This window comes from Schistocerca cancellata, chromosome 8, assembly GCF_023864275.1.
Source record: "Schistocerca cancellata isolate TAMUIC-IGC-003103 chromosome 8, iqSchCanc2.1, whole genome shotgun sequence".
Classification (NCBI taxonomy): Eukaryota; Metazoa; Arthropoda; class Insecta; order Orthoptera; family Acrididae; genus Schistocerca; species Schistocerca cancellata.
In genome coordinates, this window is record NC_064633.1 from 518,305,845 (window position 1) to 518,332,242 (window position 26,398).

Below are 26,398 nucleotides of genomic sequence, written 5' to 3' on the forward strand. Positions count from 1 at the left end.
TCCGAATTTTTCTTTTCTTTCCTTCACTGCTTGCTCAATATACATATTGAAAAACATCGGAGAGAGGCTACAACCCTGTCTCACTCTCCTCCCAACCACTGCTTACCTATCGTGCCCCTCGACTCTTATAATGCCATCTGGTTTCTGTACAAATTGTTAGTAGCCTTTCGTTCCCTGTATTTTACCCCTGCCACCTTCAGAATTTGAAAGAGAGTATTCCAGTCAACATTGTCAAAAGCTTTCTCTAAGTCTACAAATGCTATAAACGTAGGTTTGTTTTTCCTTAATCTTTCTTCTAAGATAAGTCGTAGGGTCAGTATTGCCTCACGTGTTCCAACATTTCTACGGAATCCAGTTAGTATTTTGCATCCGTGACTTATTAAACTGATTGTTCGACAATTTTCACATCTGTCAACACCTTCTTTCTTTGGGATCGGAATTATTATATTCTTCTTGAAGTCTGAGGGTATTTCGCCTGTCTCATACATCTTGCTCACCAGATGGTAGAGTTTTGTCAGGACTGGCTCTCCCAAGGCCGTCAGTAGTTCTAATGGAATGTTGTCTATTCCCGGGGCCTTGTTTCGACTCAGGTCTTTCAGTGCTCTGTCAAACTCTTCACGCATTATCGAATCTCCCACTTCTTCTTCATCTGCATCCTCTTCCATTTCCATAATATTGTCGTCAAGTACATTGCCCTTGTATAGGTCTTCTATATACTCCCTCCACCTTTCTGCTTCCCCTCTTTGCTTAGAACTGGGTTTCCATCTGAGCTCTTGATATTCATACAAGTGGTTCTCTTTTCTCCAAAGGTCTCTTTAATTTTCCTGTAGGCAGTATCTGTCTTACCCCTAGTGAGATAACCCTCTACATCCTTACATTTATCCTCTAGCCATCCCTGCTTAGCCATTTTGCGCTTCCTATCGATCTTGTTTTTGAGACGTTTGTATTCCTTTTTGCCTGCTTCATTTACTGCATTTTTATATTTTCTCCTTTCATCACTTAAATTCAGGATTTCTTCTGTTACCCAAGGATTTCTACTAGCCCTCGTCTTTTTACCTACTAGGTCTTCTGCTGCCTTCACTACTACATCTCTCAAAACTACCCATTCTTCTTCTACTGTATTTCTTTCCCCCATTCCTGTCAATTGTCCCTTTATGATCTGTCTGAAACTCTGTACAACCTCTGGTTCTTTCAGTTTATCCAGGTCCCATCTCCTTAAATGCCCACCTTTTTGCAGTTTCTTCAGTTTTAATCTACAGTTCATAACCAATAGATTGTGATCAGAGTCCACATCTGCCCCTGGAAATGTCCTACAATTTAAAACCTGGTTCCTAAATCTCTGTCTTACCATTATGTAATCTATCTGAAGCCTGTCAGTATCTCCAGGCTTCTTCCATGTATACAACCTTATTTTATGATTCTTGAACCAAGTGTTAGCTATGATTAAGTTGTGCTCTGTGCAAAATTCTATCAGGTGGCTTCCTCTTTCATTTCTTAGCCCCAGTCTATATTCACCTACCACGTTTCGTTCTCTCCCTTTTCCTATTACCGAATTCCAGCCACCCATGACTATTAAATTTTCGTCTCCCTTCACTATCTGAATAATTTCTTTTATTTCATCATACATTTCTTCAATTACTTCCTCATCTGCAGAGCTAGTTGGCATATAAACTTGTACTACTGTTGTAGGCGTGGGCTTCGTGTCTATCTTCGCCACAATAATGCGTTCACTATGCTGTTTGTAGTAGCTTACCCGCACTCCTATTTTTTTATTCACTATTAAACCGACTCCTGCATTACCCCTATTTGATTTTGTATTTATAATCCTGTATTCACCTGACCAGAAGTCTTGTTCCTGCTGCCACCGAACTTCACTAATTTCCACTATATCTAACTCTAACCTATCCATTTCCCTTTTTAAATTTTCTAATCTACCTGCCTGATTAAGGGATCTGTCATTGCACGCTCCGATCCGTAGAATGCGTTTTCTTTCTCCTGATAACGACGTCCTCTTGAGTAGTCCCCGCCCGGAGATCCGAATGGGGGAATATTTTACCTCCGGATTATTTTACCCAAGACGACGCCATCATCATTTAATCATACAGTAAAGCTGTGTGCCCTCGGGAAAAATTACGACCGTAGTTTCCCCTTGCTTTCATCCGTTCGCAGTACCAGCACAGCAAGGCTGTTTTGGTTAGTGTTACAAGGCCAGATCAGTCAATCATCCAGACTGTTGCCCCTGCAGCTACTGAAAAGGCTGCTGCCCCTCTTCAGGAACCACACGTTTGTCTGGCCTCCTAACAGATACCCCTCCGTTGTGGTTGCACCTACGGTACGGGTATCTGTATCGCTGAGGCTCGCAAGCCTCCCCACCAACGGCAAGGTCCATGGTTCTTTATTTCTATATATTGTACGATATATCTGTACCTGGATGGCTGTGTTTATCATATTCCATTAGTAAATGTACTACGACCTCGTCAATGAAAGTCACAGTATGTTAGACATATTAATTTCAACACACGTCTCGTTTAATTAGCTAGCATCCGCATGATCTTCTCTTAATCTGCTAATGGTAACAACATCTTTTCTCGTTAGCGTAGAGTTAAGAATCCAAGCGTCACGTGGAATCTGTTGCTGAATAGTCCAGCACCACGTGACTTTAATTTTACTGTCCACTTGCTACCAAAACTGTGGAACAGTCATTTGCGCAACACCTGTTGGAGCCTAATGCGTATCGTCGTAAAGAGTAGGTTTCAGATTAATGAGTGCAGTCGCTAAGCACACGGAAAGGGAAGTGCCAGCGACTGCCTAGTCTGATATATTGGCCCACTTGGTCGGCTAAAACAAGAAAGCGAACCTCTTTATCTTGTGTGCGCCTCTACGCTCTCTCCTAGACAGAAACTGGCTTCACTAACTTGCGACCATCCGCTAGAGCGCGCGTCTTAACGTCGACCAATTTGTTGCCATCTACTATACTCCAGCTATGCTTGTCTCTTGGGACAGCGAACACACGGAACAACTGTACACAGAAGACTTGCAAGATACGTAATGAAAAACAAAAATAAATATCGACAAAAGTTTCTTAACCGTTTTCTAAATCTGGTCTGTGTAGTCGTGCCTGTCTCATGGACGTAAGTGAATGGTCAAAACGACTTATCTTTTATGCAATTCAGATGCACTGAAAACAGGATGACAATTTCTAAAAATAGATGGATGTGTAACGCAACAGCGTTCATTCGTTTCTAACATGGCATGAATTGTGCGGGTCCCGCTCACGAGCCACGAGTCGATACAAAGATCGATACTAAGTTGATGGTCGAGAACGCACAGAGAATAAGAGTTGCACCAGTGATACACCACCACTGATACGATCTGTGTATCTAAAGGTATTACATCGATGGTAAGTGTAGCACTTGGAGAGGAAATATTAAATAAGGTGGTAACCTCAAAACTCTTTGGTGTCGATAATGATGAGAATTTAAATAGGAAAAAGGCACATTTTGGAACTACTCAAACAACTTACTTCAGCCACATTTCCATTTAGAATCATTACAAGTGGTGGGGAGACACAAATCAGTAAGCTGACATATTTTGCACATTTTCATTCAAAATGTCATGTGGAATAATTTTCTGGGGTAACTCGCCGCTAAAAAAGAAAGTCTTCATTGCGCAAAAACGTGCTGTAAGAATAATGTTTGGTGCTCACCCACTATGGTCTTGTAGACATCTGTTTCAGATACTGGGCATTCTGCTAGCTGCTTCACAGTCTATTTGTTCCCTCATAAAGTTTGTTATAAATAATCCACTACAGTTCAAAAGTAACATTGATGTACATAATTACAATACCAGAAGGAAAAATGACATTCATTACTCCACATTAAGGTTCTCTTTAGCATAAAAAGGGGTGCAATACGCTGCAACAAAAATTTTTGTTCACTTAGACGGCAAAGTAAAATTTGGAAATAAAAGCGAAAAAGTTGCTTCTTGAATAGTCCTTCTATACCGTAGAAGAATTTCTGTTACTGTAATGTGTAAAAGGTGGTGGGTAGGACTTATTAGTCCACAACATCTGTATGCCTTTTTTCTTTTTCGAAAAAAAGAAACTTATAAACGTCCACAATGCAGTCATATGTACAAATTAATCTGCGATGTGAACGTAAAATCACTTGTTCCACATTTACGATCTAGCGTGCAAAATGATAGAACAGATATGAAACTGACTAACTAACTAACCGACGGCCAGCTCCACAAGAGCCAGGTAAGAGTTGTATTCGGATAACAGTTTAATGTAAGCCTCAAAGACGACATACGAACTGCTAATCCATCGCTAGGCAGGGTATTTGTCTTCTGTAGCGGACCGATCGCAATACCCACGTGAGGGGTTCGATGCCACCGAAGTGGAACTACCGGCGCATTCAGTGCACTAGATTGGATTAGAGATTAGATTAGTACTTGTTACATAGATCACGAATAAGACACTTCGTAATGATGTGTAACTTGTCAGGTTAATAAAAGGTGTCTATACAAGATATTACATTACAATAAAATATTACATGACACTTAATATTTTTATTTTATTTTATTTCATTTTTTTGCGGGGGTTGGGGAAATTACCCACTTACTATATCCAAAAATTCATCTAATGAGTAGAAGGGGTTGCCATTAAGAAATTCTTTTAATTTCCTTTTAAATGCTATATGACTGTCATATTTTTGATGCTATTAGGTAAGTGACCAAAGACTTTTGTGGCAGCATAATTTACCCCCTTCTTAGCCAAAGTTAGATTTAACCTTGAGTAGTGAAGATCATCCTTTCTCATATATATATAGGAGAAAGGATGATCTTCACTACTCAAGGTTAAATCTAACTTTGGCTAAGAAGGGGGTATATATATATATATATATATATATATATATATATATATATATATATATATATATATATATATATTCTGAGGCTACAGTGAAGATCTCTAGCTTTTTAAATAAGTGTCTGCATGATGATTTTGGATGAGCTCCAGCAATTATTCTGATTACACGCTTATGTGCAATGAACACACTTTTACTCAATGATGAGTTACCCCAGAATATGATGCCATACGAAAGCAGAGAATGAAAATAGGCGTGGTAAGCTAATTTACTCAGATGACCCTAACAGCACAAGTAGCTGAACTCAAACGTTTAAGCAGATCCTCAGTGTGTTTTTTCCAGTTCAACCCCTCGTCAATGCATACACCTAGAAATTTTGAATATTCTACTTTAGCTACCGATTTCTGATCGATGTCTATATTTACTAATGGTGTCATTCCATTTACTGTGTGGAACTGTGTATACTGTGTTTTGTCAAAGTTTAATGAGAGCCCATTTGCAGAGAACCACTTAATGATTTTCTGAAAAACATCGTTCACAATTTCAGCAGTTAATTCTTGTCTGTTGAGTGTGATAGCTATACTTGTATCATAGGCAAAAAGTACCAGCTTTGCATCTTCGTGAATATAGAATGGCAAGTCATTAATATATACTGAAAACAACAGAGGTCCCAAGACCGAACCTTGCGGCACGTCATTCTTGATTGTACTCCGCTGCGGAGTGATAACTCATTCTGGGAATTATTCACCATTCGTACACACTATCTGATCAAAAGTATCCGAACCACTCTGTGTAATGCAGAATTGCCCACCAGATGTCACGAGACGTGGACCCGCCAGTACAGAAGGAGGCGGGAAGTACTGGGCTGTTAGCGGAGAAGCAGTTAACAGCAGAACTGGTCGGTCAGGACAGCTCAGTGACTGACAAACTGCCTATTGGCTTCCGTCTCGGGTTCTTCGGCCGACGTTCATCTAATGATTTTTCTAACGTGGAATAGTCACCTGAACAACAAAACCATCACGGTCTTTCCAACTCTTCTAAAGCTGGCCAAGTGGACTATTGGTGATGTTTTTGTGAAGTTTAAACGCGAAGGAACAACCCATGCCAGGCAGATTCATGTACTAACGGTCAAGGACCGTGGAGCATTGCAGAACGTGGTTGCAAAAAATCTCCTGAAATCTGACGAAGGAATAACTGGTGAGTTCCAAAGCCATGCCAGCAGTCCGAAAGTGTGTGAGGAGTTCCTTGCGCAATTGACGAGCTGCTGCTCATGAGCCACACATATGTATAATCAGTGCAAAGCGATACTTCAGATAGTGTAAAGAGAGATGTCACTGTAGAGTGGATGGCTGGAACAGAGTGATTCCGAGTGATGAATCACTCCATACGCTTTAGAAATCCGATGGAGGGGTATGGGTTTGGCTAATTACAGGAGACATTCGCCTGTTATCATATGTAACGCCAACATTCAACTACGGAGGGAATGGTATTACGATATGGGCAAGTTTTCATCGAAGTGGTCTCATGTACTGTAGCAAACAGTTCGAATACGAAGACTGTATCACAGTGGCAATGCACCCTGTCATAAAGCATTATTTGTGAGGAACAATAATATTCGCGAACCTAACCCGATGAAACATGTCTGGAACATCCCTCTAGGCTGCAGGACCCAACGTAATTACCTTCTCCGGTTTCTGCTCTTTCGAAATAATGGGCTTCCATTCCTCCATAGACATTCAGACACCTCTTTGAAAGACTCCCCAGCAGCTTTCGAGCCATCATAAGGGTGAAGGGTGGTCACACCCCATATTAGTGACCGGTAGTAACTGTCCCGGTGCATTTGATCAGGTAGTACCCAAAGTTTGTTTCTAACTGTAATACTTGACTTACTGTAGGGTCTACATATGGAGCAGGCTAGAGGGCTGAAATGTGTGTCAACTGCTACCACGTGGCAATGTGTTTTTTACGTTTGGGTAGGTTAATTTGAACTAAGACGGGAGAAATTTGTAATATGTGCATAAAGAACCGAAATATGCTCCTCGTAACACAGTTACTGATATTGAAGTGATCAATAAGTCAACACACATTTAGGTCCAAATATAGTTCATCAGACCATGAGTCCTTACATTAGTATCGGTTACAACAGACGAAAGAAAATAAACAGATATTAGCATTACCACCAGAAACATTATTCCACTAGTGGAGGGGAAATGAGATAAGCCACTTGAAAACTCGGATGACTTTGTGAACTTTGGATATTCAACCCTGCGTGTTCTAAAGATGTTGAAGCCACAAAGAAAGACCTAGCGTTTCCAGCGTTGAACACTTCTGCAAAATGTATCTAGCAAAGAAGTCTAACGCTCCATAATGGGAATATACAACCACGTAAATGCAGCGCAAATGTGCAAATAACGGCAACACTCTCACCATACTCCAGATCGACCTCAGATGAATGTGCCCATTTTAGTATTACAAGACACTCTGTCTATACTAGTAGTCAGATCTGCACTTCCATCATCACGGCAGCAGGAAGAAGAAAACGTCCTGGTGTGCTTACCGTGAGACCTCGCAAAAACGAATTCTGCGCTTACCTTCCCTCATGTTTTGCTCGTACGAACCATCAAGACAAAACTTGTAGTTCCGTCCCAGAAATGTACTATCCACAGAATTTGAGGCAGACAAGTGCCTTATCATCGTGCACACGAAACGTAGTTTTGAAGGTGTTTCGCATAACAGCAGGCGTTTCCAAACCTTATACTTTTTGATATTTCGGCAGAAAAAGGTGGAATTGCTCTTGGCCACAAGATGGTAGTACATAGGTTTTAATGAGATAAATTGCTGGATGCGAAATAACAATGGCACTGGCTATAATATGATCTTTGATTACAAAATTATAGCCGACTGTCTGACTTCAGTCAGTGACTACAGCGATGATGGATTGCCTCATGACATTGGCGCTCAAAGATGTTATGCCATATTCAGAGCAAACACCTCGGCTGTACGAAATAAAACGTTAATTTGGAACGCCAGGAAAAAAAATTGTTGCTGAACTAATGGTGGTGAAACGCATGCGTGGTAGTGTTGCACGTATGCGTCATAAGAATCTGGCGCAAAAGAAACATACTTATTATTTGAGATTACAAAACTCAATTCCTGTGGTTAGTTTTGGATATCTGGTCAAACTTTGTGTGAAAACAATACAGTTTGTCAATTTACTTGAAAATGAGTATAACGTCTGTGATGTTTGAACACCTTTATTCTACACGAATGGTTCAGTGCCGCTGCGTCGGATGTTGTCGTGTAAACTGTACAATGTTTCCACGAAGCAGGTGCTCGTCATCTTCAGGTGTCAATGCGCCGCCCTTTCATACCCTGAGTACGCGATACGACCACCATTACTGTATGTGCATGTCGCTATCCCTGGCGTTTGTAATCTCAGTGTACTTGTCTTGTTATGGAGTTTATCGGACTCACGTATTCAGCTGGGAGCCCCAACAGCAAACGTCAGTAGCACCTGAAGACGATGAGCAGCCGTTAGTGGATATATTGTGCAGTTTACACAACACCATCCGACACAAAGCATGGGAACCATTAAAGCCTCTACCAGCATAACTTAATTCTATTTTTTTTTTAATGTTCAGATATTCGTTAATTCAGATCACTTACGGTCCAACCTTGTCCGGATGAACGACGTGTCACTATAGTTGTTACTGTAAGGTTGTGTTTCCATATGTAGATACAAAAAGTAGAGGTAAGTATAAAAAATAAAGAAGAAATTGTTAATGAGGGGGAATATTTCAAAACTGAAATGAAAATTCCAAAGTATAATGTACATAGCCTAGAATGAAAGCACGGTGTACCTATGCAGAAACATGTTAGATAAAAAGTTAACTGAAACATAATTTGACAATACAGATATACAATACAAATATAACCTTAATGCTCTACGTGAGGCAGCCAAAGAAGTCCTGTGTGAAAAAATTAAGTATGAGAAAAAAACTATACTATTTTGATACAGAAATGGGACACAGAGGTACAAAAGAAAGAAAGAAATATATTTAAATTGGCTAAATACATAAAGATCCAGGATAAGATAGAATTAAGAGCACAATAAGAAAAAAATTAGGAAAATGGTGACAAAAGCAAAAAATAAGAATTGGGAAAATACATGTAATAAAGTGGATACCCTAATTGGAGGTAAGAGAAGTTCAGAGCCATGGAAGATAATGAAAACACTGAGAAAAAATTCCAAAGAAACTCAACAAATTAACTACATTAGTACCCAGACCTCGGAAAAATACTTCAAAGAATTATTGACTTAAAACAGAGAAGAATTTTTGGATACAATTAATAATGATACAGAAGAAACAGAAAATATTGGCAGCATTTCACTGAACTTAGATGTAGTAAAAAAAATTAAAACTTAAAAAAAAGTAAGGCTATTGTGATTGAAGGAATACCAGCTGAACTGGTGAAATATGGTATACATAATTTCCATGAACTTTTCACAAGCCTTTTTGAAAAATGCTTAAAAGGCGAGGTCATACTAAAATACCGGAAAGTAGGATTTATATCAACAGTGCACATGAAAAAAAGAAAAGGTGAGTGCGAGGGCTGCAGAGGAATAACTGTAACTAATGTATTTAGCGGACTTTATGGAAGGATTATCAAACATTTTTTGAAACAGAATCTAAGGAAATGGAGGCCGAGGAACAGGCTGGCTTCAGAGTAGGGAGATCAACTATGGATCGTATATTTTGCTTGCAACAAACAATCGGAAAAGAGTTAGAAATCAACCCCTTCATTTAATATTTGTAGCCACAGGAAAAGCTTATGATAATATACCTACATATAATTTGTGGGAAGCTTTATATTAGTTCCATCATAACTGAAGAAGTTTGGAACTATTACAAAAACTTTATAGTAAGAAAAAAATCTCTCACCTGGATTTAAAGTTATCAAATGATTACGTCAAGAGTGCAGTCTGTCACCAACACTTAATATATACCGAAAAAGCACTGGAAAACAGGGGATCCCAGTAAATGATATTACAATATATTCATGAACAACTAATTTTGATACAAGATAAAGAAGACATAGAGTACATTACAAGGAAATTTATAGAGGAGTATAAAATGGGGACTTACGGTCAACAGGAGTAAAACAAAATATATGGTAATAGGAGACACAAATCAAGATTAGACACTGGGAGAAGGAATATGTACTATTAATCACACTGAATAGTACAAATACCAAGGAGTCAATATTCTGTCACTCCACTCCTTTTCACATTGGTCAGACGTCAGCAAAAAGACCCCGGGAGTGCGTTAGGGTCAAGAGTAAATTACTGGGTTTAGGAGTGGACCCTTATTCTATGGCAGATCACATCGGTGTTTAGCTGTAAAATTTGTTTAATTTTTCTACTGTTGTCATAGAAGCACACGTAGATTGTGGCATGACAATTTCAGGACAGCTGTCAGTCCCCATTTTATACTCCTCTATAAATTTCCTTGTAATGTACTCTATGTCTTCTTTATCTTGTATCAAAATTAGTTGTTCATGAATATATTGTAATATCATTTACTGGGATCCCCTGTTTTCCAGTGCTTTTTCGGTATATATTAAGTGTTGGTGACAGGTCCTGTTTAGCAGAAATAACACTGGTCACAACGATATCATACTTAAATTGTAAGTAGGCTGTTTAGGTTCTTTATATTGGTAACGGCACGTAGCACTCTGATGAAAATCACTGGCTGTGCTGTGTGCAGTCAGTGGCTGTTTGGCATTGTTTTAATACTCGCCATTGTAGTGTTGGGCAGCTGGATGTTAACAGCGCGTAGCGTTGCGCAGTTGGAGGCGAGCCGCCAGCAGTGGTGGATGTGGGGAAGTGAGATGGCGGATTTTTGAGAATGGACAATCTGGAAGTGTGTCCATCAGAAACAGTACATTTGTGCGAATGGATGTCATGAACTGCTATTTATATTATGACTATTAAGGTAAATACTTTCTTTGTTCTCTATCAAAATCTTTCATTTGCTAACCATGCCTATCAGTAGTTAGTGCCTTCAGTAGTTTGAATCTTTTATTTAGCTGGCAGTAGTGGCGCTCGTTGTATTGCAGTAGTTTGAGTAACGAAGATTTTTGGTGAGGTAAGTGATTTGTGAAAGGTATAGGTTAATGTTAGTCAGGGCCATTATTTTGTAGGGATTTTTGAAAGTCAGATTGCGTTGCGCTAAAAATACTGTGTGTCAGTTTAAGCACTATTATGTATAATTTTTCTAAGGGGACGTTTCAAAATATAAGGTTCTCTACAAGATTTTCTTACTTCTAGACAGTGAAGCCTTGTCTGTGTTGGTCAATGTTACGACAAATCATCCGATTCCGGTTCTAAGTTCGGTACTATTTAGGATGACAATCTAGTCTACGGAGGACGGTTGGGTTCTGTGACAAGATGAGTAGGAGATTACTCAAAGTTGCTCATTTTCACAGTAGACGCAAGCTGGTGATCCAACTTTACGCCTCTACCAGCGGCGTTTACCTTTAGCTGCGACGTGCTGTCGGCTGCATGGCTGTTCTCGCCCTCTGAAAATCCTATAAAATGCTAATCAAAATCTTTACTGACTTTATCAGCTGAAACTGTCCTACGTTTCTCGTTAGACGAGAAAACACGCAATCAGTCCTGGTCTGGGAAATATGGCGATATACACGTGCATACACTGTGCAGCGTGTATACTTCAGTGCCCTCTCAGTTCTCGGAGGAACAATTAACTACGTTGCTGCTTCGTTTCTCCACTATCGGAGCTCAACGACTCTTCAGCTGATTTCTAGCTGAATGTCAGTGAAAGTGAACGCAGTGTTCCCCACAAAAATTGCTCTTTTGGCGTCGTTCAGAGCGTGATGCGCCCTGTTCTACGCTTGACGCTGGTTCAGAGGAGAGCCCCCGAAGTCTTTGGTATTTTGTCTTTCGTAACAAACTGTCCCCACCTGTGTCCTTTCATGCTTCCCGTCACTGCTTTTTCAGACAAATGGGAGCATTCCTTTCATCTTGTGGAAACTACAAGCGCCAATCGCAAAGGCGTCGAAATATCGCCAGTTTCACTCCTTCCGAGTTTATTTCAGACAGTCGGACAATTTGTGTCCGCTCCTGACGCCTAAAAGTTACAAGCGAATATTACGAGTTCATTGCGGACCTTTTACATGATCGACTGTGTGTCTGGCCTGTTTGTAGCCGTCTGGAAATTCCCCAACACAGTTTTCTAAAGACTTTCTCCGTTGCAGGCAGCACTGGGCCGCTACCTGCTCCCGTCGATGTATCTCCCGGGGCGTTCGTTGTCTCTCTCTCGGTGCGGGTCACCAACCCCCGTTAGAAGCCTTTCGTTGTGTGCGGTCGGTGACGGCGCGACTCGCGTCTGCCCTCAAACTAAACCGTTTCTTCCAGCAGCTTTTTTTTTCACCTTTTGCTCATTGGCATGCAGGATTTGGGTTGGGTGTGTTAATACCGTCGAATCGAGTGTCATCCTTTTGCATTACATACTGTACTGAATAGCAAATGGGCTCACTATCACCGAAGTGTGTCCCGTGACAAATCCGTCTACTTGTTACTGTGTATAAAATCCCATGCAAGGTAAGAAATTAACTTTCATTCAAGCTGACGCCTTATAATGTCACACAAGATGGAAAACAAGCCAAGGATTAATTCAAGAATAAATGCTGGGAAGTTTACTATTGGAGGAGTAATTGGTATTTCAAGGGACCAAAGGTAACAAAAAGAAAAATCTTCAATGCAGTTATGAGAAGCCTTATGACTTATGGATTAGTAGTATGGACAGTTGAATCACAAATAGTAACGGAGTTGGACTTTTGGAGGCGGTCCGCAGGGATATCTAGGCAAGAAAGAATCAGAAATGAAGTCATCAGGAAGAAAATGAACGTCAAAAATTCATTTACAGATTTTGTAGTAGAAAAACGACTGTTATGGTACGGACGTATAAAAAGGACGTCAAAGGACAGACAGATGCCGGTAGATAACATTGAAAGTACCGCTATAGCAAGCAGAAATCTACTAATACCAGTATTGCTTGCCCCTGTTTTCACCATAACCGAGGTGAAATCTTCCTACTCGTCGGTCAGGGGCCTGAAGACGGCGTAATAAATCGCTGAAAGTGCTAGCCAAATAAAATAAGTTTGGAAACTTTACGGCTGAAAGGTGTTTAATTGACATCCTGTACCGAGCAGTCGAGTACCATCCAGACAGGATAGCCGAGAGCGCTAATGCGGTGCTTCCTGGCCTCCGGTAGGCTCGCCGGCCCTGCATCGAATCCGCCCGGCGGATTACCGACGAGGGCCGGTGTGCCGGCCGGCCTGGATGTCGTTTTTAGGCGGTTTTCCGCATCCCGATAGGTGAATACCGGACTGGTCCCTACGTGCCGCCTCAGTTACACGCCTCGCCGACACCTGAACACGTTCGCACTATTCCATGAATTACACTCGATGCAGACATCTGGGGTACACTAATTCCGTCCCGGGGGGTATGGGGTGGCGGCAGGAAGGGCATCCGGCCACCCCTTCATAATAACCTTGCCAAATCCGTTCCTAACAATGACGACCCTGAGTCAGTGGGGGACATGGCACCAGTGAAAGATGAAAGAAAGATCGAGCAGTCGAGTACCGCAACTATCTCTGAAAAGATGGACGCACAAACACTTTAGAATGGTTGTTCTGTGGAACTTCCTGGCAGATTAAAACTGTGTGCCGGACCGAGACTCGAACTCGGGACCTTTGCCTTTCGCGGGCAAGTGCTCTACCATCTGAGCTACCCAAGCACGACGCACGCCCCGTCCTCACAGCTTTACTTCTGCCAGTACCTCGTCTCCTACCTTCCAAACTTTACAGAAGGTCTCCTGCGAACCTTGCAGAACTAGCACTCCTGAAAGAAAGGACATTGCGGAGACATGACTTAGCAACAGCCTTGGGGATGTTTCCAGAATGAGATTTTCACTCTGCAGCGGAGTGTGCGTTGATATGAAACTTCCTGGCAGATTAAAACTGTGTGCCGGACCGAGACGGGGCGTGGGTCGTACTCCGGTAGCTCAGTTGGTAGAGCTCTTGCCCGCGAAAGGCAAAGGTCTCGAGTTCGAGTCTCGGTCCAGCAGACAGTTTTAATCTGTCAGGAAGTTTCATATCAGCCCACACTCCGCTGCAGAGTGAAAATCTCATTCAGGTTGTTCTGTGTCAGGATACCTGTTGTTGTTGTGGTCTTCAGTTCTGAGACTGGTTTGATGCAGCTCTCCATGCTACTCTATCCTGTGCAAGCTTCTTCATCTCCCAGTACCTACTGCAACCTACATCCTTCTGAATCTGCTTAGTGTATTCATCTCTTGGTCTCCCCCTACGATTTTTACCCTCCACGCTGCCCTCCAATACTAAATTGGTGATCCCTTGATGCCTCAGAACATGTCCTACCAAACGATCCCTTCTTCTGGTCAAGTTGTGCCACAAACTCCTCTTCTCCCCAATCCTATTCAGTACCTCCTCATTAGTTATGCGATCTACCCATCTAATCTTCAGCATTCTTCTGTAACACCACATTTCGAAAGCTTCTATTCTCTTCTTGTCCAAACTATTTATCGTCCATGTTTCACTTCCATACATGGCTACACTCCATACAAATACTTTCAGAAATGACTTCCTGACACTTAAATCTATACTCGATGTTAACAAATTTCTCTTCTTCAGAAACGCTTTCCTTGCCATTGCCAGTCTACATTTTATATCCTCTCTACTTCGACCATCATCAGTTATTTTGCTCCCCAAATAGCAAAACTCCTTTACTACTTTAAGCGTCTCATTTCCTAATCTAATACCCTCAGCATCACCCGACTTAATTCGACTACATTCCATTATCCTCGTTTTGCTTTTGTTGATGTTCATCTTATATCCTCCCTTCAAGACACAGGATACCTATCACGAGGAATTACATGTGTTATGTAGGATTACTGCAGTCACCCATACACCTGTACTTTTTGTGCAGTTTTTCAGAAATGCCTCGGTAGCAGCGCGCGTACGGCAGTTATCAGCCCCCGCATGCCTTCCTGCACGAAACGACAGCCGGCAGCGACGCCAGGGTAACAAATCCTGGCGGGACAGGGTGTACCTCGGCGGGCGCATACCGCGGCGGCGGCGCGCGGATCATGTCTGCGCCGTAAATCGCGCATCGTGAGGAGCGCACGGCGCGGCGCCCACTTCCTGGGCAGCCGGCAGCCGGCAGATTTACGCGGCGACCGGCCGGCCATGCAGAACCGCCGGCCAGCCGGCAGATGCTCCGCCGGCCGCGTAAAATATGCCCGCAAAGTGCGGCCGGCGCTGCGGCATGGCCGCTCGCCCGCCGGCTGTAATGGGCGCCCGTCACAGGTGAACGCGCAGCGCAGCCCGGCGCTAAGTAATCGCTCGTACACCCGGCCGTTTTATTCGTCGTCTCATCGCCGCTGCAGCCGCTCCGGCAAAAACTGGAGACTTATTGCTTACGAAGGACCACTTATAGACGCCATAGTAGGTGGATCAGATCCTCGCAGCACGGAAGCACCACCGTAGCTGCGTGGAAAGTGTGTAACACAGGAGAGTGTGCTTCCGTGACCTAAAACGACGTGCCGAGTTACCTCATAGACACAAAGAAATTGCTAGTCTCTACTACATCATTTCATCAGCGTATATCGACGAAAGCTAGAGCTGTAAAAAGCTACCGTAGACTATGATTAGTAAGAGTAAAGCTTCCTAGTGCACTACTGGCCATTAAAATTGCTACACCACGAAGATGACGTGCTACAGACGCGAAATTTAACCGGCAGGAAGAAGATGCTGTGATATGCAAATGATTAGCGTTTCAGAGCATTCACACAAGAATGGCAACGGTGGCGACACTTACAACGTGCTGACATGAGGAAAGTTTCCAACCGATTTCTCATACACAAACAGCAGTTGACCGGCGTTGCCTGGTGAAACGTTGTTGTGATGCCTCATGCAAGGAGGAGAAATGCGTACAATCACGTTTGCGACTTTGACAAAGGTCGGATTGTAGCCTATCGCAATTGCGGTTTATCGTATCGCGAAAATCATGCTCGCGTTCGTCGAGATCCAATGACTGTTAGCAGAATATGGAATCGGTGGTTTCAGGAGGGTAATACGGAACGCCGTGCTGGATCCCAACGGCCTCGTAACACTAACAGTCGAGATGACAGGCATCTTATCCGCATGGCTGTAACGGATCGTGCAGCCACGTCTCGATCCTTGAGTTAAGAGATGGGGACGTTTGCAAGACAACAATCATCTGCACGAACAGTTCGACGACGTTTGCAGCAGCGTGGACTATCAGCTCGGAGACCATGGCTGCGGTTACCCTTGACGCTCCATAACAGACAGGAGCGCCTGCGATGGTGTACTCAACGACGAACCTTGGTGCACGAATGGCAAAACGTCATTTTTTCGAATGAATCGAGATTCTGTTTACAGCATCATGATGGTCGCATCCGTCTTTGGCGACATCGCGGTGAACGCACATTGGAAGCGTGTATTCGTGATCGCCATACTGGCCTATCACCCAGCGTGATGGTATTTGGTGCCATTGGTTACACGTCTCGGTCACCTCTTGTTCGCATTGACCCCAGTGGACGTTACATTTCAGATGTGTTACGACCCGTGGCTCTACCCTTTATTCGATCCCTGCGAAACCCTACATTTCAGCAGGATAATCCACGACCGCATGTTGCAGGTCTTGTACAGCCCTTTCTGGATACAGGAAATGTTCGCCTGCTGCCCTGGCCAGCACATTCTCCAGATCTCTCAACAACTGAAAAGTCTGGTCAATGATGGCCGAGCAGCTGGCTCGTCACAATACGCCAGTCACTACTCTTGATGAACTGTGTTATCGTGTTGAAGCTGCATGGGCAGCTGTACCTGTACACGCCATCCAAACTCTGTTTCACTCAATGCCCAGGCGTACCAAGGCCGTTATTACGGCCAGAGGTGGTTGTTCTGGGTACTGATTTCTCAGGATATATGCACCCAAATTGTGTGAAAATGCAATCACATGTCAGTTGTAGTATAATATATTTTTCCAGAGAGTACCCGTTTATCATCTGCATTTCTGCTTGGAGTAGCAATTTTAATGGCCAGTAGTGTTCTATTGTTCCTACCAAACACCCATATTTCTATAACTCAAAACACCAAGGTTTCTAACACTATGTCTGTGTTTTAAGCATATGTTAACTAATTGTAATTAAGAAATTGTGTGCATAATACCTCCTCAAATGTAGGTAGATTAAAGTCTGGCGTAAGTATATAACCCAATGCTACTTACAATTTTCGTATGTATGTTGATTTATATACGTTCTAACACACGAGTATGTCTTTTTTTTATCTACCCAACTGTTGAGGAACAAAATTTTCGTTTAATTTTATCGGTTTGTAACCAGTGCTTAGCTGAATACTTTTGCAATTATTAATTCGGTAACAACATTTTTTTTTACTCTGTTTTCTTAACCTCATAAATAGAAACTGTAACGAACAATGTCACAGTACCGTAAAAAGCACTGTCATGCGAACGTATTAAAAGGAAATTATAATAAATATTTGCAAGCCAATGGGTACAAAAACAAGCGAAGCTCGCTCTAGAATAGCCTGGTCTTCTCCCTGAGGGGAGTGGTGGGGTGTATTGAGTGGGGGCAGAAAAAGTGTATGCTAGTGTAGGTGAGTAGGGAAAAACTAACCCGTAATGTTTGAATACAGCTTTAGCTGTGTACTGCCTGGACAGACACGTAAATTAAGTACCTAGGAGTAACATTACAAAGCGGAACGAAATTGAACGAGCACGATAGTGGGGAGGGCAAATGGTCGACGTAGATTTATGGGGTGAATTGTAGGAAAGAGTGGTTCATTTGTTAACAGGGTCCCGCAAGGAAGATTAGTGCGGCCCATTCTTGCGTACTCCTCTACTGTTTGGGAGACGCAGCAGGCTGGATTAAAGGAAGAAATCAAAGCAATTCAGATGCGGCCTGTTAGATTTGTTACTAGTGGGTTCGATCAGCACGCAAGTATTGCGGAATGAGTCGTGAAACCAAATGGGAATCCCTGAAGGGAAAGCGGAACATTATCGATAAATTTTAGAGATCCGGTGCGGCTGCATGCTCGAAATTTTATGAAACAATCACTGCGTCGCTAAAGTATGAAGATGCACAGGAAAGGAAACGACCAGAAGTTGTACGGGCTACACTCCGCCACGGACAATACGGCGGCTTGGAGTGTATGTATGTACATGTAGATGTAGATCAGTGGAAGGCGATTAAAAGTTTTAATGTTATAACATTCGTAGGACTTTTTATATACGCCTTGCATAACAGCGCATTACGAGAACATTTCACGTAGCACGAAGTATTTTTCGAGTAAAATGAGCCGAGCTTGGGCTAGTCTGTCTGCAGGCAGGTAACCCGTCCGGTGACGGTACGTTAAGCAGCGAGGCAGTAAAGCAGGCGTTCCAGCTCCAGGCACCCCACCGACCGCAGCTGGAGACGCCGGCTGGAGCCAGGCGCCGACGCCACAACCCGGCGCCCCGCGGTGACGCCCTCTCACGGTTTTTGTCAGCTCCGGGCAACGCTGCGCTGTCCGTCGTAAAACAAATGCGTGGCTAGGAGTTAAAACTCTTCTCCGTTTTATACCACTCCATCACTGACAAAACCCGTACAAGTACGACGAGCCGAAATCTCCAGCAAAAGAAACACGGACTGGGAACGGTCTCCAAACACTAACGCGATACGTTCAGTCGAGGATCACTGGTGACGAAGTCGGGACGGGCAGAGGTTCAGCTGCCTCGGCGTACAAACAGCTCTGTTGTTCAAAGTACATCAGTGTTTCTTAAGTGAAACCCTTTTTAATGTCCTCTTTTATCGGGGAACCCCTGGTATATTTCTGTAGTATGTTCTTCACGCAAAATTCTATACATGCGTTATTAGCAAAAAAAAAAAAAAAAAAAAAAAAAAAAAAAAAAAAAAAAAAAAAAAAAAACAGCAGTTTCTAATAATACACTCCTAGAAATTGAAATAAGAACACCGTGAAATCATTGTCCCAGGAAGGGGAAACTTTATTGACACATTCCTGGGATCAGATACATCTCATGATCACACTGACAGAACCACCGGCACATAGACACAGGCAACAGAGCATGCACAATGTCGGCACTAGTACAGTGTATATCCACCTTTCGCAGCAATGCAGGCTGCTATTCTCCCATGGAGACGATCGTAGAGATGCTGGATGTAGTCCTGTGGAACGGCTTGCCATGCCATTTCCACCTGGCGCCTCAGTTGGACCAGCGTTCGTGCTGGACGTGCAGACCGCGTGAGACGACGCTTCATCCAGTCCCAAACATGCTCAATGGGGGACAGATCCGGAGATCTTGCTGGCCAGGGTAGTTGACTTACACCTTCTAGAGCACGTTGGGTGGCACGGGATACATGTGGACGTGCATTGTCCTGTTGGAACAGCAAGTTCCCTTGCCGGTCTAGGAATGGTAGAACGATGGGTTCGATGACGGTTTGGATGTACCGTGCACTATTCAGTGTCCCCTCGACGATCACCAGTGGTGTACGGCCAGTGTAGGAGATCGCTCCCCACACCATGATGCCGGGTGTTGGCCCTGTGTGCCTCGGTCGTATGCAGTCCTGATTGTGGCGCTCACCTGCACGGCGCCAAACACGCATACGACCATCATTGGCACCAAGGCAGAAGCGACTCTCATCGCTGAAGACGACACGTCTCCATTCGTCCCTCCATTCACGACTGTCGCGACACCACTGGAGGCGGGCTGCACGATGTTGGGGCGTGAGCGGAAGACGGCCTAACGGTGTGCGGGACCGTAGCCCAGCTTCATGGAGACGGTTGCGAATGGTCCTCGCCGATACCCCAGGAGCAACAGTGTCCCTAATTTGCTGGGAAGTGGCGGTGCGGTCCCCTACGGCACTGCGTAGGATCCTACGGTCTTGGCGTGCATCCGTGCGTCGCTGCGGTCCGGTCCCAGGTCGACGGGCACGTGCACCTTCCGCCGACCACTGGCGACAACATCGATGTACTGTGGAGACCTCACGCCCCACGTGTTGAGCAATTCGGCGGTACGTCCACCCGGCCTCCCGCATGCCCACTATACGCCCTCGCTCAAAGTCCGTCAACTGCACATACGGTTCACGTCCACGCTGTCGCGGCATGCTGCCAGTGTTAAAGACTGCGATGGAGCTCCGTATGCCACGGCAAACTGGCTGACACTGACGGCGGCGGTTCACAAATGCTGCGCAGCTAGCGCCATTCGACGGCCAACACCGCGGTTCCTGGTGTGTCCGCTGTGCCGTGCGTGTGATCATTGCTTGTACAGCCCTCTCGCAGTGTCCGGAGCAAGTATGGTGGGTCTGACACACCGGTGTCAATGTGTTCTTTTTTCCATTTCCAGGAGTGTATTTATTTATTTCAAAACTAGTTTCAAAATTAACCCAAAATCTATTAAACTAACTTAAAGTCAAGGCCAAACCACCACTCGGGGCTTTTAAGTTTCAGTTTTAATGTGTTGAATAATAGGATTGTGTCACTAGTCTCACCTGAAATGTGCAGACGACAGTGCTTCTCAAAGCTCACACAACAGCAGAGTTTCAGCTACTTGTAAATTGCTTCAGTAGTGAATAGGAACGATTTTACCTGAACATCAATAGCCAAAACCAAAGGTTCTCGCACAGTCAACTTCTGGAACTGTTTTTCTTGCTTTCAGGATCCAACTTTGGAGTAAGCAGATCATCAACTGACTAGTCATGGGGAAAGGACTTGGAGAACAGAATGCGTGGTGATTAAGTGTTGCTTTTGGACGTCTCACTCATCGAATCTTCCAGAATAAAGATTCGACGCTACACACCAAACTAATGGTTTATCGAGCAGTTGTTGCTTCTACCCTGCTCTGTGCTTTCTAAACCCGTTAGCTGTATCGCCGTGACCTTAAGAAACTAGAAGGTTCATCCAACGGATTAGAAACAAAAGACTTGCTCGGCAAAGTGAAGTGAACACAGCCAGAAGGCCTCATGTTTCTTCTCTGAAGAAGCGCTGTAAGGAACAATTCAAGAATAACTTAAAGAGTCTAAACATTGACCCAAGGATGTGCCACAGCAGACGGCTGCGCGTCTGCCTCAGCTGCTGTTTTACATTTCGAGCAGAAACATCGGAAACTGGAAAGTGAGAAACGTCAGATATGCAAGCAGGCACAGCCGCGCCCTCCACTCTCTATTGTATATAATCTATATGGTCGCATGTTTCATGCCAGGATTGTTCTGCTAAGTCTTGAAAGGCAACTCTACACCTGAACTGCAATGCAAAAACAGAAATAAGGAGAAAAATAAAAACTCATATAAGAGTATAGCAGGCGACGAGGTGTATGGGTTCCAATTTTGGCAGATACACTTAATATTAGGCTTTACAGGTGAAAGCTTAATTCTCATAGCAGGTTCAGCATCACGTCTGTTGCGATATTTATTTTTTGTCGCATATAAGAAGAGAACGCATAAACAACCATGTGGGTTGTTGGGAGTATAAGTGCAGATATTTTTATTAGTGACCGATCAACATTCCATCAGTATTTACTTCATCTGCAGGCTATTAATTATAGCTGTTAGAAGTGGTACGTTTTTAAGTTGGTTAATACCTCCAAGTATGTTGGCCAGAGCAAGCCTTTAATTGTCTCTCCTTGGCAGTAAGTCAGGTGTTGATGTGTGGAACCATGGATGCAAAACGATTGGTCAACACTGACAGGTGTAGTGCACTCAGTGGTGCAGTTATGACTGTGCACAAAACATCTGGTAGTAAATTATATGACATGTTTGCAGGAACACCCTCTATAGTTACAAATGTTAAGAGAACCAACAATGACATGCGCCTCTGTTGAATATATCATTTAAATTTCACTAAAATTACGCTAACGACATTAATTGAAGGTTTTCTTCCAACGATGAATCAGATGTCAGTTTCATAAAAGTTTTGTATTCTTCTGCTGACATGGTCGAAGGCTGTTTCTTGACAATAATGGTTCAAATGGCTCTGAGCTCTGTGGGACTTAACATCTGAGGTCATCAGTCCCCTAGAACTTAGAACTACGTAAACCTAACTAACCTAAGGACATCACACACATCCGTGCTCGAAGTAGGATTCGAACCTGGGAACGTAGCGGTCGCGCGGTTCCAGAATGAAGCGCCTAGAACCGCTTGGCCACACCGGCCGGCGACTATTGACAATAAACCGGTATGTAGTCTGTGTTATTTAATCTACTGTTCAATTGGAAAATACTGTTTAGAAAATTCATGCAGATCCTTCAAGTATTGAATAACATCTTCATTAACTCTATATCTTACCTCAACCCTTTGCTCCACCAAACCGCCATTTGTTGTTGCGAGCAAACACCTCTGTTGAGCGCATTCAAATTTTTTAAAGGCAAGAATTATTTCGTGACCAATAACTTCATTTACTAGTTTGCCCTGACCTATAAAATTAAGGTAACTGCCTATTGATCTTGTTAAAGACGTCTCTTAAACGAGTAATTGCAACCAGCCACTCTGCATCAAATAACCAACAATTCAATTCGAAACAGTTTTCTTAAAGGAAAACATGCACCTCTTCCGTCAAGTAAAAAATGCAGGTTAATTTGTTTCCGAGATATTGACCTTAACAAGTAAAACCAGCTATGTATGCACACTTGTCACGTCCTCACGTAGTATTTTGAATGAACAATTACTTAGTAGTCGAGATTTTACGAAGTTAATGATTTTAATGATCTCATCAAGAGCATCCCTATAACTAGACGGTGTTTTCTTATGCGTAAAGTGCCTGCTTATCGATCATGCAGTGTTTACTAAAACAGTTTTTTGCGATATTTAACATAAGCTATACAACCTCGTTAATTATATCCCTCATCGGCAGGGATATGACTGCAGTTGTCGCACGATATGTTAGTCCCCTAACGAAAAAAATTTGGGAGACCACTTATTTCAACTACAGTACCACATGATGGTAGAGATTTGCTTAGAGAAGATCCTTCATTCATGCATTTTCATGCTGATACCTAATTACAGTATTACACTTTATACTGAGAGTCCAGCTGCATCGTTAGATTCATTCAGGGTTGGGGTGTCATTATAAGAAAGACGATATTCACCAGAGCTGGAACTACACATAAAATTTCAATCGCCAACTTTTTCCTCAGAGTGAAAATACTTAGTTCGCGCCCAGCTATGTAGGCAGAAATCATTATCAGAATAAAATAAGAGACATAAGAGCTCATACGGAAAGATTTAAATGTTCGTTCCTCCCGCGCTCTGTTCGAGAGTGGAGCGGTAGAAAAGTAGCTTAAAGATGACACTTAACTGAGAATTGCAGAGTAATTATGTAAGTGTAGATGTAGATGTAGCTCAACTCTGCTATTAACTGAAGACACTGTTTTGCGTATTTCACGAGAAATCAGCACAAAAAAAGATAACGTGACGAAAACAAATCACAATAATTACATTACTGTCGTCCGGAAAGTGATATGGCAATGGCGAACAAAGCAGAAAGGGCGACTAAGCTACACTCCTGGAAATGGAAAAAAGAACACATTGACACCGGTGTGTCAGACCCACCATACTTGCTCCGGACACTGCGAGAGGGCTGTACAAGCAATGATCACACGCACGGCACAGCGGACACACCAGGAACCGCGGTGTTGGCCGTCGAATGGCGCTAGCTGCGCAGCATTTGTGCACCGCCGCCGTCAGTGTCAGCCAGTTTGCCGTGGCATACGGAGCTCCATCGCAGTCTTTAACACTGGTAGCATGCCGCGACAGCGTGGACGTGAACCGTATGTGCAGTTGACGGACTTTGAGCGAGGGCGTATAGTGGGCATGCGGGAGGCCGGGTGGACGTACCGCCGAATTGCTCAACACGTGGGGTGTGAGGTCTCCACAGTACATCGATGTTGTCGCCAGTGGTCGACGGAAGGTGCACGTGCCCGTCGACCTGGGACCGGACCGCAGCGACGCACGGATGCACGCCAAGACCGTAGGATCCTACGCAGTGCCGTAGGGGACCGCACCGCCACTTCCCAGCAAATTAGGGACACTGTTGCTCCTGGGGTATCGGCGAGGACCATTCGCAACCGTCTCCATGAAGCTGGTCTGCGGTCCCGCGCACCGTCAGGCCGTCTTCCGCTCACGCCCCAACATCGTGCAGCCCGCCTCCAGTGGTGTCGCGACAGGCGTGCATGGAGGGACGAATGGAGACGTGTCGTCTTCAGCGATGAGAGTCGCTTCTGCCTTGGTGCCAATGATGGTCGTATACGTGTTTGGCGCCGTGCAGGTCAGCGCCACAATCAGGACTGCATACGACCGAGGCACCACAGGGCCAACACCCGGCATCATGGTGTGGGGAGCGATCTCCTACACTGGCCGTACACCACTGGTGATCGTCGAGGGGACACTGAATAGTGCACGGTACATCCAAACCGTCATCGAACCCATCGTTCTACCATTCCTAGACCGGCAAGGGAACTTGCTGTTCCAACAGGACAATGCACGTCCGCATGTATCCCGTGCCACCCAACGTGCTCTAGAAGGTGTAAGTCAACTACCCTGGCCAGCAAGATCTCCGGATCTGTCCCCCATTGAGCATGTTTGGGACTGGATGAAGCGTCGTCTCACGCGGTCTGCACGTCCAGCACGAACGCTGGTCCAACTGAGGCGCCAGGTGGAAATGGCATGGCAAGCCGTTCCACAGGACTACATCCAGCATCTCTACGATCGTCTCCATGGGCGAATAGCAGCCTGCATTGCTGCGAAAGGTGGATATACACTGTACTAGTGCCGACATTGTGCATGCTCTGTTGCCTGTGTCTATGTGCCTGTGGTTCTGTCAGTGTGATCATGTGATGTATCTGACCCCAGGAATGTGTCAATAAAGTTTCCCCTTCCTGGGACAATGAATTCACGGTGTTCTTATTTCAATTTCCAGGAGTGTAGTTATAAGGTGTGTCGCTGTTGGAGCTCTTTTCTAAACAAATAACTGCCAATCATTTTGTTATTCTGGTTCGGGTGTACATCTATGAGTGACTAATCAGTTAGTTGTTATTCTATCAGTATGCAGACTTACACTAATAGTTTTAAAATTTATTTAGTTTTTCTCTAATGTACTGGAGTAATGTGATTACGAACGACCAGTTTCATGTGTGTCTTACGACAGAATTAGAGTGCGAAACTGGAGCTCCTGGCATTACTAATAATCTTATAATAATCGTTAAGTAACGAGGGTGTAACGAAACTATTTTGTCAGAATACTACAGGAGGTAGAGAGCATCAAAACAAATATATTTAGTTGTGGTCCGTGATGGCAATTTCTGATGCAAGGGACTACTTACACAGAAGATAGTGCTAATTACAGCATTGGCCTTCGCAGGAACTGCTCGAATGCGTGACAATTGTCCTGTGTGCACCTAGTACATTGTCGGACCATTGACTGTCGTATCCGTTCGAAGATTCCTGGCATGTCCGCCATGGTACCAGAAGCGACAGCAGTTGTAGCGACAAGATGTTTTTCTTTGTCCACAATGGTTTCACACAGCGGATGGTTCGTATGCCACCGGAGGAAGAAATCCAGACAAGTGAGGTCAGCCACACGGTCACATCGGCCGATCTATCAACTCCCGAAGGTGCCTCCAAGGGGATTCGAAATACCCTATATATAAATATATTTTCTTGATTTGCCCAATAACTGGATCTTTTTAACGGCACCCTAACTCAGAAGATATAATTGCTGAACAGGTCAAAGAAAACCTGAGTCTCATTTCAAATAGGTACCCCACTCATACAATTATAGCCGGTGGTGACTTCAATCTACCCTCGATATGCTGGAAAAATTACACATTTAAAGCCGTCGACAGGCATAAAACGTCATCCGAAATTGTACTGTAAGCCTTCTCAGAAAATTATTTTGAACAATTAGTTCATGAGCCCTCTCGAAGCGTAAATGGTTCCGAAAACACACTTGATATCTTAGCAACAAATAGTCCTGGACTAATAGGATCATGATGAATACAGTAAAGACGGCCGGAGTGGCCGTGCGGTTCTAGGCGCTACAGTCTGGAACCGGGCGACCGCTACGGTAGCAGGTTCGAATCCTGCCTCGGGCATGGATGTGTGTGATGTCCTTAGGTTAGTTACGTTTAATTAGTTCTAAGTTCTAGGCGACTGATGACCTCAGCAGTTAAGTCGCTTAGTGCTCAGAGCCATTTGAACCATTTGAATACAGTGATTAGTAACCACAAAGCAGTTGCTGCTAGGCTGAATACCGTAACACCCACAACCATCGAAGAGAAATGCAAATTACGTCTATTTAAAAAAGCTGATAAAAATGCTCTTAACGCCTTTTTAAGAGACAGTCTCCACTCCTTCTGCCCTGATCACATAAGCCTAGAAAAGATGTGGAATGTTTCC